Source organism: Andrena cerasifolii, chromosome 6, assembly GCF_050908995.1.
Source record: "Andrena cerasifolii isolate SP2316 chromosome 6, iyAndCera1_principal, whole genome shotgun sequence".
NCBI classification, from domain to species: domain Eukaryota; kingdom Metazoa; phylum Arthropoda; class Insecta; order Hymenoptera; family Andrenidae; genus Andrena; species Andrena cerasifolii.
This window is the reverse complement of record NC_135123.1, coordinates 4,329,441-4,343,308: the sequence shown is the minus strand read 5'-3', so window position 1 is coordinate 4,343,308 and position 13,868 is coordinate 4,329,441. Positions and strand designations below refer to the sequence as shown.

The window sequence follows — 13,868 nt, the reverse complement described above, 5'->3', positions numbered from 1 at the left end:
CTACGCGTGACGTCACATGGACTTATTTCAAAAAGTATTTATTCTTTCTTTAATAATATACAGGATCAGTGATTACAATTGTTACAAAATAATATAAGCGCATATAAATCCAAAGAGGGACTTTCAACATTTACATTTACAAATCCACGTCCCGTAACCACTGGTACCTAGTAGGGGCGATATCAGGAACTTTCATTCAGTATTTTCGACTTCTTTTTTGTGTAGAATCACCATGTTCCGCGTTGTGTTAGCGCTGAAAACAAATACAATATTAGCATAAAATTAAACGTAACGTATGAATAAACAGAATACATGCGATACTTACTTCAGCTCCATCTCCACACAGTACACAGTCTAGGCGATCATGCATGCTCCTGCGAACATTAAAATTTATAAGAAAATATGTCTTAAAATATTATCTACTAAACAAGACGCTGAACATTCGCACTTCGCGCATAACCCTACTTTTCTGTCTTTTAGATAATGCGAATCTCGATGTCCGCGACGTAGATAATTAGAAATTATTCAATTTCATAATTACGTTTGCCTTCTGGATACGCCGAGATGATTTGTTTGAATATTGATGGATGAGATTACTTAGAATATTCTTTGAGCGTACGTCTTCAAGCACAACGGGCAACGGGTGCCACTTCCAGTTTTCGAGGTCTGAGGTGGCAGTCACTGGCGGTGGCAGTCAGTGCCGGCAAAATCGAAGAATATTCCAAGTAATTTCATCCATCAACATCCAGACAAAGCATCTCGTCGTATCCAGAAGGCAAACGTAATTATGGAATTGAATAATTTCTAATTATCTACGTCGCGGACATCGAGATTCGCATTATCTAGAAGACAGAAAAGTAGGGTTATGCGCGAAGTGCGAATGTTCAGCGTCTTGTTTAGTAGATAATAATTTAAGACATATTTTCTTATAAATTTTAATGTTCGCAGGAGCATGTATGATCGCCTAGACTGTGTACTGTGTGGAGATGGAGCTGAAGTAAGTATCGCATGTATTCTGTTTATTCATACGTTACGTTTAATTTTATGCTAATATTGTATTTGTTTTCAGCGCTAACACAACGCGGAACATGATGATTCTACACAAAAAAGAAGTCGAAAATACTGAATGAAATTTCCTGATATCGCCCCTACTAGGTACCAGTGGTTACGGGACGTGGATTTGTAAATGTAAATGTTGAAAGTCCCTCTTTGGATTTATATGCGCTTATATTATTTTGTAACAATTGTAATCACTGATCCTGTATATTATTAAAGAAAGAATAAATATTTTTTTAAATAAGTCCATGTGACGTCACGCGTAGGAAATTCTTTGGCAATTGTGGCCTTCAGATGGCGCTGTTGGATGTGTCAGGCGAGCAGCAGGACCTGCCGTCGATCTGCCGGCAGGACCTGCCGTCGATCTGCCGTCGATCTGCCGGCAGACCCTGACAAGCAGACCCTGCCGGCAGAACCGTAGCTGGATGCGGACGTAGGCTGCGCCGCAGCTGCCGGCAGATCCTGCCGCCCGATCTGGTTATCAGGGCTTATGGTGTATCTCGTTTGCGTTTAATTTCTGAAGTTTAAGGTTATTTTAAGGTCTCACTATTAAACATTGCATATTAATGTCAACTACAACGTAGGAAATAAAAAGAATTTACATGTAAAATAACATTGGTAACGTTGAAAACTTCGAAAGAATGATATCGAAAGAAAGTTTCCTTATAACGTACTCGCCCTAGGTAATTATTAATGAAACTAATTTTTAGTATCGTAACAATTGAAAATGTGTTTCTTACAACCATACAACTATTGTAAATAACATTTTCGCTTATTACTTCATATAACAGATATTTGTGGTGGACAGAGTTTGTGGGACACCCTGTATAAACACATCTTTTATACTTCTCTCGGTGATAAGGTAGAAATACAAAATGTTTCCCACACCTACCATTCGAAAAACGTAGAGGGCGCTCGAAATCCAGTGGTTTTTAGGGGGTCGGTATTTCAGAACGTGACGACGCGGAATACCATAAGGTGGAAGGTCTATTATGTATATACACCTGGTTTGTGGGAGAAGCAATGCTCTATTATTCCATTAGATGGCAGTATAGAGGTTTCGAAGGGTTCCTTTCCGTTCGAGGCGGATCTGTGATCAGCTACGCATAAAACAGTTGCCTTTTGTTTATGTGCATATGAAGAATTTTTTTTTTTATTATGCATACAACGTAGGTAGATCTTCCTCCCGCCGAATCGCGATGGGAATGTGCGAACACGATGCTGAATAATGAATTTCGAAAGTAATGCACAAAATTAGGCACGGTTTGCGCATCGAGGCGAAATTTCCATAATGCAACGGGCGCTAAGGTAACTGCGGATGCGCTTAACGCATCTATGTGATACTTGGGTTAATGGGCACATCGTTTAAAGAAACTAGCTAATGGCAAGCGGTCACGATTATCTTGATGAGGCAGCCAACTCCAGCTTTCACAGTGTATTCCTTTCTTCACAATAACCTTCTTTTTTTACCTTTTCCAATATCATTCTTCCAGTTTGCGTGTAAAATGCCTTTTAATATTATGACCCGAAATATTTTAATCTTATGGGGCAATGAAATCAATATCTTAAATTTACTCTATCTTTCCGCAATTTTGCCCTCAGTGTAAAAGCTTCGTGTTTTTTTTGTTGTTAAAATGCTCTCCGATACTACATTACAGGACGTCCATGTTATTAAATTTTTTACTGATTAGAAAATGATGTAAGAAATAGGTGATAGCCAGATGCTATAGTCTCATAGGTAAGGCAAAATGTCCCACCCAAATTCGTGCATTCTTTTTTACCAGTTTGTACCATGTGCAGTCTAATGTGATCGTGATGAAATATCTCCTTTCGATTGAGCCTTCGAATCCAGGCCGTTTCACTGCGATTTCTTCTTTCAATTGGCCTAATTGGTCACAGTATACATCTGAATTAGTTGTTGCATTACCCGGTCATAAGTCTAAACACAGGATTTCTTGGTGGTTCCACTAAACACAAAAGAACGTTACGAAACTGCAGACCTGGGCTTGTCCGTCGCTGAAGGTGGCTTTTGTGGATTAACATTTTTCAACTCCAGATACTAAACATTTTAAAAATGGTTCAGTTATGTGCAAGTACAGAAACGCATGTTGTCATACGATCAATGCGATTGCTTTCCGAGAATTCCTGCGGTTATACTTCCAATTTTACCACCACCCTCGTCGCTTTTAAATGGTGGTGAATTGTGAATTTGGGAAGTTATAAAATTTCGATAATTTCTTCCGAATTTAATCAAAGAGTCTAGAATAAAACACGGCTTTCGGTAGACAAATATTTGAGTTCATCGAGAAATAAAGAAATATCGATATAGCATGTGTGTATGAATGAAAAAAAACCTTCCCTGGCATTTCCATCGTACCGACAAAATTTTCTTTAAAGTTTTAGGTATACAATAACAGAAAATCGTTCGTTCAAACCCGAGACAATGTAAATGCATTCACAATAGATTTTACAAACAATTTTGACTGTGAATGGTTAGCGAGATATGTGTGAACGTCTGAGCATTGTGTTTAATAAAAAACGACGAAGAGACTTCTCATATCTGTTTATCGAAATAAGTGAACATAAATTATATCATAATATTTGCCAACTCGTCAATTCATATTTCAATGCACACCTAAAGAGTCTACTTACTATTATATATATATACACATTATTATAATTATTATTATTTCATTATTAGTATATATATACCTACATAGTGATATATATTATATATATATATAATAGTAAGTAGACTCTTTAGGTGTGCATTGAAATATTATTATAATTATTATTATTTCATTATTAGTGAGATTTGACAAATATTCAATAAATTAGCAAAATAAGCGAATTGCACTGAATTTGCGACAAAATACACCACTGCCATTTCTGACTGGTTTTCATCACTGGAAAAAGCCTTATTAATATCTTGTAAATGGAGTAACTTTTGGCTAAGATTGTCACTGAAGTTCATCCCTAAGCATACACGAACTTTCAATTTTTCTCTCACATTAAATTTAACTGTATAATTAATACTGCTCTTCAAATAACTCCAGGCGAACACATTTGGTGTATTATTATTTTTCATTACGAAACAACGATTTGTCGATAAATTGCAGTCTTCGTTTTACGAAGTACGTAGGTATTACAATTTACTAAACACTCCGTAAAGGCCTCTGACTACCAGTATGCAGCAATTGTGTCCGGAACACAAAGGTTTACATGACATTAGGGTGTCTGTAACAAAAGCGTTTTCCAACAGTACCAAAACTTGAGGCTCTAAAGTTGTTAGTATTTTTCATTGAAACAAACTATTCTATTGTCACCATTGTTAAGAATAGGTATCACTGGATCAAAAAGAAAACATACATATGTATAGGTATACTGAGTGCTTGTACTAACAGGCAACCTTAGCTACGATGCCGATATTCAGACACCCATATCTTGAAAAGCATTGCGAATCGAACTTATGTTTATATATATACTCTGTTTCACTTAAAACTAATTCTAAAATTTGTTTGCAAAGTTCAACCATTCTAGCGTCAGCATTATTCTCCACATAGGTATAGTCTGTTAGAAATACGAGAAGAATGGTAATGGAGTACTTCTGGAGAAAAAATTGTATCGACCATATTTATACGTAGATTTATATTAAAATACTTCACCTTCGCAAATCTAATGTTACACAACGAACACATACCTACCGCATAATATGCAGCATTTTTTTGCAGGTTAATGTATATATTTATTCCGACTTCCGTGAAACTTTCGGCTCACAATCAGTAAATTATATATAGCGCATTTGATTTTAACGAGGAAATAACTAAATAGGTACAATAACCTCATCAAGAATAGATTTGTGACATTCAATACCTATTCCTCAAGATATTTTAAAATTTACTCTAACCTCCAAAAACTCTTCCACCTGGGCCCATTATCGTTCAACTTGCAAATGATATTTCCGAGACTTTTCTAAATACTATTCCTCCAACTTAATTTCTTTTAATATTATATTCGTCGAATACAGGTATCAGTGAGTAGATCGGTCAATGGCACCAGAAGGACCAATCTCGGTTCGATTTTCCGACGTTTTTAACAATTACTCTCCGACGAAAAATACCACGGGAAACATCTTCCGAGTATCCCAGTTCGCTATAAATCATCGAAATACCTCGTGGACGAGACCACTCTGAACTATCGGATGTAAAAGGAACGTCGGTAGAGCGAGGCGTATATGTCGGCCGGCATGGTTGCTGGCAAGTCCCGTGGCAAAGAGGAAAGTCAGCCTAACGAGGGAGCCAAGAACAGCTTACTTGGCGGAGGCAGACCATTTTCGAAAGTTCGCCGAGTTGTGTAACAAACTTTACTCAGGATTGGTTGCCCGAAGGGACGGGTGGGGCCGCCGGAATCGGGCGGCGGATGAAGAAGGACGAGGAGTATCAGGGAAACGTGGTCGGGAAAGTGACAAAGACAAGGTGAAAGGGACGAGAAGGAGACGGTGTGGTGTGGTAGCGAGCTGAAGAGGAAGGGAGCCAACGAGAAGAGATCCTCAGAGAGAAGAGATTCAGTTAGGATTCTATACATATAACCAATCCACCGTTATACGTCCGACGAAATACGTGCAACTTCGTAATGATAAGTGATACGAGGATGCCTCTGGGAGCTGGCCGCCAGTAAAAAAAGAACGGATTTTCACGGTGCGGTTAAGATATCGTTGGCTTGTTGGTAAAGCTAGTTACCAAGTCCATCATTCTACCCCGCAATCCTTAAGGATTAATGGAAGCAATTACTTTCTAAGTTTCTTTAAAAACCCACATGGGGAAAAACTGATGTATCTGTCAATAGCTTTCAATTATTACCTGACTTAAGCCGGGAATCCACCGGGAAGCTAAGCTAAGCTATGCTATGCGATGCCATGTTTTAGCGTAGCTTTTGGTGCAAACGGTTCCATAAGAATGTGTTGAAGCTAATTTTTTTTAAAACGTAGCATGGCATAGCATAGCATCGCATAGCTTAGCTTAGCTGCCCGGTGGAGTCTCGGCTTTATTGTAACAGACTGAACATAAAATGCGCATGCACCGACAACTGAGACACTCGGGCTTGGGCAGTTCTACCAATAAGCCAACGACACGTGCATTTTGACAGAAATAAGTACCGCACGACTCGACAGACTTTTTTCCATGAAGCATTGAATTAAAATATATCATTGCCATTCTGTATATTTTACATCTACATGTGCGATCGTAATATTTAAGACAAATACATAGCTCGTGCCATCTGTAGTTACTTACTGATTTAACCTTTCGTCTTGATGTGCCAAAGAGTCAGGAAACACGTTTGGTCAAAGTGTTTGCGAAATTAGTTCAATCGGATTGAAACATTTGCTATTGAATAAATTGTATTTGCATCAGCGTTGCAATGCTTGAGTAGACAGTTCTTGCTACTGGTAGCGACGATAATTCAGCGATGAACTGGTACAATGACAATTTTAAGGCCCAGCCGGATATAAACAAGTACCTACTTGTCATTGAGCAAGCCTTGCTCGCCAGCTCTGTCAAGGGACGGAACAAGCCCTACACGTCCACCCGGCAAAGAGGCGAAGAGGCAAACGGTTGCCTGACATTTTTGTGAAATTCAGCAGGCCGGAAGTCTCACGAGTGGGGAGGGCAGGCGCAAAAGAATCGCGAGCATTCCTCCGAGTAGCAGCAAATCGATGCAGATCACAGAGAGCAGGATGCGGCTGCAGTTGGCTCCCCAACGCTCCTAATTCCGTCGGTCGCGCGGACGTCAAACAAACAACCGGCAATTAAATGCAAATACGGCTAATGCGTTCTGGGTCGAATGTGCAAGTCACCGGGTTCGTTATGGAGATCCACCCGTGGCCATGTTGTTTCGGCCTGTGTGCTACACGTCTCGGCTATACTCTGATCAATATCGATGCGTTCCAACGAAACTATCCGACAGGAGAACAGGAAAGGGAGATGCCGCCTCGGGATAACGCGCCTCGAACAAATATCCGAAAATATCGATCGGTGATCCTACGATTTTCGCTTTCGTGCCGCTCCTTTTGTGTCTTCCGAGTGCACACCTCGGGGGAAGCCGCGTCTCCTCGCCGCTAAAGGGGCCCGCGGTAGCTGCCACGGCATCGAAAGCGAACCCGACGTTAGACACGTTTTGTTCGATACTAAGATTTGAAGCCTTCAGGCGTCGGCTGATAAAGGATCAAGTTTTCAAGTGTTCCGTAATGACGTACAGGGATGGACAATAATATTAGTGCAGGGTATCCTGGGTATAATGGTAAGACACACTAATTGTAAGTCAAAAATTCCCGTTTTCACTTTATGGCAAAAAATATATAAAATTACTCCTTTACATACTGGTAATACACACTTGTAAGTCATCGCATGAGAAATAAAGATTTTTTGTACTAAATTCACTCGTTTATTATAGGCATGCGTCGCTTAAATTTAGTTTCTGAGAAACCATACATACTGACTTACTGTGTTTTACCAGGAAACCAACGATATTCAATATGCAAAGGTTTGTAACTTTGGAAAAAATTCCTACTTTGTACTTTTCCCGTGTGAGATTCTTTGTTTGCAATATTTCACTTGCCTATAAACAAAAGCAGACCTACGTTAAGAAAATATGTCGATAATATTAAACTATGTGAATATTAAGGTGTGTTTTATAATTACTTTACGCTTGAAAGTAATTATTGACCCATTTGTAAAAGAAGTTTATTTAAGTATACACAATGCTTCGCGGAAACATCGATTTATATTGGTTAAAAAAAATTATTTTCAACAAGTTTTTTGCAGATGTAGGTTCCAATACTTTTGTCCGAGCATAAAATGATCTATTTTCGTTTGTTTAGGTCTGCTTTTGTACATATAAAAGTGGAATGTTGTAAATAAAGATCTACATTATGTAGATTTTTCTGTATATTTATACAAAAGAGTAATTTTTATAATAGTTACAAATAATTGTATACTGAATTGCCTGCTGTGCTAATATTTTCATTCAGCACTGTACATATATGAGTGTTCATATGTCCTATGCAGCTGCATATTATGGTGACCGACGGAAAGCTTAAAAGAAATGCTAATTGCTGTATAAAAATGCGTCAGGGAAGAGAGTACCATTCACCTATGTTACAAATATTTAAAGGACTCTACGTGTCAAAAAATATATAAATTAATATTATTGCCACTACTACTGCTATTATTATTATTGTTCTTATTGTTATAAGAGATAGTATCCTTTGCTAATAAAACGGTATATCATCTGTCAGTTACATTAATTAAATAGCGCCTATGACTTAACAAACTTTAATGACACTCGAATATGTCTTACCTAAAAAAAAAATCAGTAACGTTTACGTCACGACGGAGGGCGGATACTAGAATCATGAAATTACCAGATGAATTGGACGAATCCTTATGTTCTACATAATTTTATAAGAAATTTGACAAATTACGACAAGAAACTGAAGGGAAAAATAAAAACACTCTATAAAGATTAATTCTCTTACAAGGGGAGGGCAGGGTGTGATGGTCATGGATTTTGATGAGCCTTGACACGATGGATCTATGTTGAAAATAAGTAAATAGGTGTCCGAGCGTTTAAGCCAATTGGTCTTAATAATAAAGATGTTTACGTGTAAATTATTAAACATTTCATAGTGGCCGTGGGGTTTTAGTGGGTAAAAATCCCACACTACCATGGCGCCCCCGGGGGAATCCCCTGTAGAGGGTGTCTTTTGAAGATTTTTCCACGTTAAAAAAATTATAAATTATTTTTTTTATAAATTTGTTTTTTATCATTTTTTTTTAAAGTGGGGGAATCTTCAAAAGGCACCTCGACGCCTCCAGAGGGGAATCCTCCGGGGGCGCCATTGTGGGATTTTTACCCACTAAAATCCCACTATGAAATGTTTAATAATTTCCATGTAAATATCTCTATTATTAAGGCCCATTGGCAGAAACGCTCGGACACCTATTTACTTATTTTGGACATAGATCCATCGTGCCAAGGCTCATCAAAATCGATGTCTACCACACCCGGTCCTACCCTTGGTAGTGCACGTTCCATGCACGTGCAATGCAATTTGTTAGATACCAATTACACTAACTCTGTTGGATCTATGGTTGCGTCTGCAAACAATTTAATATATAGGTATAATACTCCTTCCTTTGATTCAAGAAGAATCAGAGTTACGTACATCATAGCTGGGTATCTTCCCATACACATATATTTTATCCAGCTATTCTTATCTGTAAAATACTATTTAGTACTATGTTGTCACTTATATAACTATTATGTTAAGAATCACCCTGAGTCACTTACTCTAGCCGGCAGGCGTCCAAAATTCCCAAGTGTCACAAAACTTGGTATCACCTCTGTCTGTCATGGCTTTTAAGCCTTATATATTTCATCCAGCTACTCTTATTCCTAAAGTACTATTTGGCACTTATAAAACTACTACGTTTACAATCACCCTCAAAGTTAACAGAGCCCGTCGCCGCCATAGCTCGACGCAGGCAAGCTTATTCCCCGAAAGGCGCAACCCTTGAAAGGTCGACGCAATTACGATCATCATTCCCACCATTTTGCCCATCTGTTTCTGGCTGCGTGGTCGCCGCGAATAACAGCCAAAGACCCGTAAGGGAGTATTACGGGCCAAGGCCAGGCTTTTGAAGGGTAGATATTACAATTTCTTCTTACAAGATCAACGGGATAAAGGTACAGTCTCGGAAGACATTGAATCGCAGCCCTATTGAATCTGCGCGATTGGCAGGGTAAACCTGTGCAACGGTAGACGCGCAGATCAGCCAGGGTCTTCCTTTTTATACCAGCTCGGCGTGTACCGTAGACACGGTCGGTGTACATCCGTGTACAGCCGGTTGCTGGGAGAGGATGCGCGGGGCTGTGTAGGGAGGGAGGTAAAACGTGCGAGGTTCGCGTAGCTCGATTCACATTATGGACCGAGCACGTACATTACCGGGTCAGGATACACGGAGTCGCGACGTATCGCGCAGAATAGACCAGCGGATTACGGGTTATACACAGTCTGCGGGATTTGGGGGATGTATTTTATCATGTATCCATGGGGGTGAAGTATGCGTGGCGCGCGCGCGCACGCGCACGAGCAAGGACTCGATTACGAAAGCTAGGAAGCCATCTCGGAAACCCCAGGGGAGGCTGATTCTCATTGCTCGAGCTTGCCCAGACCTATCGCTGAAAAACCGAAACGGTGCCGAAAGATCCTCCTTCCCGTTTCGATCGGAATGTCTGCGGCTCTCGATGTCGTTGCTTCTTTCGTTTCGCTCTTGAAAGGCACCCTTTTATCTTTATGCTCGTCAACTCTCTTACCCTTCAGTTAATCACTTCCTTCGGCGTTTAGTTAAGAAAGAATATTGCTCGTTCCGTGCCTATACTGTCGCTTATAAGAATTTCGTTACTCGCGGGGATTTTCTGTTTTCAGTCGCACGATAAATTCTTCAAAAAATGTCTTTTTATATTAGAGAAAGGGCGTCCGAATTTATCAAAAGATAGTGCTGTCTATTTGCAGGGATTTTTTTTGAGAGTTTTACTTACCTCAGCCCTCCTGATGGCTTGGACATTATTCTCTATGGAGAAGAGAATGGAAAGCGTCACTTTCGAAATGGTTCCACTTCGCTGGTTTTAAAAACAGGGATGCCAGTGTAACTAACACTGACAATAAGTTATGCATAAAGGAACTCGATTACGAAAAATTGATTTTGACCAAATGTAAACATTTTTGTATGTTTTCTGTTGTCATATTATAATGGTAAAGATGTTTGTAACGTATGAGCTGTGCCTACATATATAATCTTACATTGAAACCCCGTCAATTGAACAGTTGGATTCATTTAAATAAGGCGAATGTCCCAATTTCTGCTCATTTCGTATTTTTCTTATTATTATATGCGTTACGTTTGTACTATAGTTGCAACAAAATAATTCTAAATTATTTAAACGTTTACGCGAGTGTTGCACGAGCTTGGGGTAATACATACATCGCTATTTTTAACGAGCTGCAATACGGACATTTAGAGCATTATGTATTTAATTACAAATTACTAATAGTTAAACATCTTGAAATATCTATCTTAAATAGTTTTTGAATTGGTTGATTTATTATTAAAGAATTGATCAATTACTCTGCAAATTTTGATCACAAACAAATTTTTTACACCTTCTGTATGACGAGTTACCTCTTAAATGAGCAGAAATTGGGACATTTACCTTATTTAAGGGGTTATGCCTAGTCAGGCGGTCGAAAAGAGACGAATATTTGTGAATTTTTTTTGAAGAAGCGAAAGGGTATATTTTTACAGAACCTTTTGCGTTTTACAGAGCAACATTTAAAGAACATTTGGTAATTTTTTCGTAGAAAAATATTTACGTTTATAATTAAATAACATGCGACATCCAAGAAGCATTTTTAAAAATTTGGTTTTGCGGCGAGCATTGCCATTCGGAACCAGATTATTTAAAATCAAAAAACAAAAAAGATTTCGTTAGTATATTAATGTATCCTCAGGTTGACGGAGAGAATTTTCCGAAATATTAAGTTAAAACAACATGGCAGCTATTTAAAGTTGAAATCCTGATTTTTTCGCGTAATTTTTGCAGGAAACAATCAGGATTTCAACTTTAAATAGCCGCCATTTTGTTTTAACTTAATATTTCGGAAAATTCTCTCCGTCAACCTGAGGATACATTAATATACTAACGAAATCTTTTTTGTTTTTTGATTTTAAATAATCTGGTTTCGAATGGCAATGCTCACCGCAAAACCAAATTTTTAAAAATGCTTCTTGGATGTCGGTTGTTATTTTATTATAAACGTAAATATTTTTCTACGAAAAAATTACCAAATGTTCTTTAAATGTTGCTCTTTTAAACGCAAAAAGTTCTGTAAAAATATACGCTTTCGCTCCTTCAAAAAAAATTCACAAATATTCGCCTCTTTTCGACCGCCTGACTAGGCATAACCCCTTAATGTTTTGTTTCATTTCGCACCGTTACCAAGTTAGAAAAAGTCGTAGTGAAAATGTAGATCAAATGTAAAGATAACATATGTACCTACTTATAAAAAATAAGAGCAGTTGCTTTATATATGTAATTATATCAAATCCCACGGACTCGAAAGGAAGATAACCGAAATAAAGCATGGGGCACTTTACCGAGAGACGAGGTGGCTCCAGTAGATTTTAAGAGGATTCTCTAATTATTATTTTAAGCAGCATAGTATTATAAACTTTAAGCAACGGAGGATATAGCCTACCTTTTGCAACAGTTTAATAAATACCGGCTTCACTTCAATCAAGTTTCATTGATTATTTCCAACGAACTGAGACCAATGCGTTGCGCGCTGCTGATCTGTGAAAACTCGTTCACGGATACTCGTGTAATTTGCTTAAATAAACGTGTGCCATACATTTGAGCGTAACAGCACGTGCCAGTAACAATGCACAAATTTTGCTCCTCGCACGGTCGAACCTTATTTATTAAGGTATACAATCACCCTACAGAGATCTCGCTCTATTAAGCCGGCGTCACGTGGCTGAACAGAGGTCTCGGTCTCTGTTTCATGACATGTGCTTCGACAGCAAGAACGTAGCAGTTACATATGTATTTAGATATCCGTATCTCAAGTACAGGGTGGTTGGGAAGTCTCTTTCTGCTTTCAAAATTTTATTTATTTTCTTCTACATAACTAATCTATGCAAGACAAAAATAAAAGCATACATCACCCTCGCGCTATGTGACATTACTGTGTTAAATAATATTCCAGCTCGATGTAAGCTCCAGCCTATTCAACACATTTGTACAGTCAGCTGGGTAAGTCACGTGTATTGGTTCTAACAAATTTATTTCATCCGTCATCTCAGATTTTACTTTTGTTTCTGAAAAATAAAAACAGAGATATCAATAAGTACCAGTTACTTATTTTTATTTCAACACCTCTTTCTTGAGAATCTAATAAGTAGATACTTATTAGATTAAGTAGTAAGTAGTAAGTATTATATTAAGTACTAATAAGTAGATACTAAGTAGTCTGCAATATGTAGTGTATGTGTGATCCTATTTCCTATCCTGATTCCTATTTTCAAATTCTTATAAGTTCCGTTGTATTACTGTGTTAAATAATATTCCAGCTGAATGTAAGCTCCAGCCTATTCAACACATTTGTACAGTCGGCTGGGTATGTCACGTGTATTGGCTCTTACAAATTTATTTCATTCGTCATCTCAGATTGTACTTTATTTCTGAAAAATAAAAACAGAGATATCAATAAATACCAGTTACTTATTTTGTTTTTCAACACCTGTTTCTTGAGAATCTAATAAGTAGATACTTATTAGTACTTAATCTAATACTTACTACTTACTACTTAATCTAATAAGTCTTCTAAAGAACATGATTTGATGTTTGATGGTCAAGAAAAGTAATTTTGAAATTTTTATAAGGTGTACACAATTAATGAATAGTTACATCTACTATACCAGCTGTTGATTCCGCTAGAGTAAATAATTCAATGAAACCTAATTTCGAATTTCTTAAAAACTGGGCTCACCAAAAAGAGGAAACTAAGATTAAACAACTGTGCTACGTTTTTCGTGGTTCGAGCTCCAGAAAAAAATTGGTGTTATTTCTTTTCTCGTTTGAAAATCAAGTTCACCTTATTTATAGAAGTTGATAAATAACTAAATGATTGATATGAAATCAAATTATTTTGGCAAGAATTATGCATATTATACATAGGCATCGTGCACAGT

At 37.9% G+C, this 13,868-nt stretch overlaps 1 long non-coding RNA gene across 1 annotated transcript; it reads left to right on the top strand.

Moving 5' to 3' along the window:
* Positions 1 to 537: 537 nt before the first annotated feature.
* Positions 538 to 1,294, top strand: LOC143370412 (uncharacterized). The gene is made up of 3 exons (XR_013085614.1): positions 538 to 781; positions 949 to 997; positions 1,070 to 1,294. It is a non-coding gene; the product is annotated as an uncharacterized LOC143370412 (long non-coding RNA).
* Positions 1,295 to 13,868: the final 12,574 nt, after the last annotated feature.